Here is an 869-nt window from a genome sequence, read left to right as displayed (position 1 = left end):
ACTTTAAGGCTTCTCTTTGGCGTATCCAAATTGCCGGGATCATTACTCCGGCTCTCAGGATATTATTAGGTATATAAAGGTTTCGAGCACACAAACACAATAGATGGACAGTGACTCAGATAACCCAGGGGGCCACTAAGTGGCTTAAAGGTGAAGAGGGTACACAGCATGGAGACGTTGGACAAAGGGATGAGTCACGTCCTGGGCGGGATGGTGTGGGACTTGCGAGATTTCGTCAAGCTACTCAGAATGGCGCACAATTTTATCCTTGCAATTTATTTGTTTTGGAATTTGCCCTTCACATGTTTGGACTGTGGTTGAATGTAGGTAACTGAAACTGCAAAAAGTGAAACCGCAGATAAGGGTGATAACAACAATTCTCAGAGAGAGGGAAAGACAGGAAGAAAGAGAGAAACACATCTATTGGTTGCCTCCCTGCACAAGCCCAGGGCCCCAGCCAGGGAGGAGGTTGCAAACGAAGTATGTGCCCTGACCGGTATTGAACCCAGGACCCTTCTGAACGCAGGCCAATGCTCTAACCACTGAGCGAACTGGCCAGTGCTCTATTTAGGATTTTTTAAAAAAGCTTTATCGGGGATGCCTTGATGCTTGATGTGAACTACGTCTGGAAAGATGTAAAAATAGTTCACAGGCAGGTGTGGATGGGGTGGAGGGATATTTTAGACATGGAGGCCTGCAATGTGAGCAAAGAGAGAATTAAATAAAATTGCCTGGCACCTCGGGGAGCTCCCGGTAGCTATGTGCTTGTTTCATGAAGTACAAAGAGGGGAGTTGGTGAAAGACAAGGCTGGCCAGAAGGATGCCGGATCTCAGAAGTCCTCATATTCTGTAAGAAAACAGCTTTCACA

Source organism: Myotis davidii, unplaced genomic scaffold (assembly GCF_000327345.1).
Source record: "Myotis davidii unplaced genomic scaffold, ASM32734v1 scaffold356, whole genome shotgun sequence".
NCBI classification, from domain to species: domain Eukaryota; kingdom Metazoa; phylum Chordata; class Mammalia; order Chiroptera; family Vespertilionidae; genus Myotis; species Myotis davidii.
The sequence above is the reverse complement of the archived record's forward strand: the minus strand, read 5'-3'. Positions refer to the sequence as shown.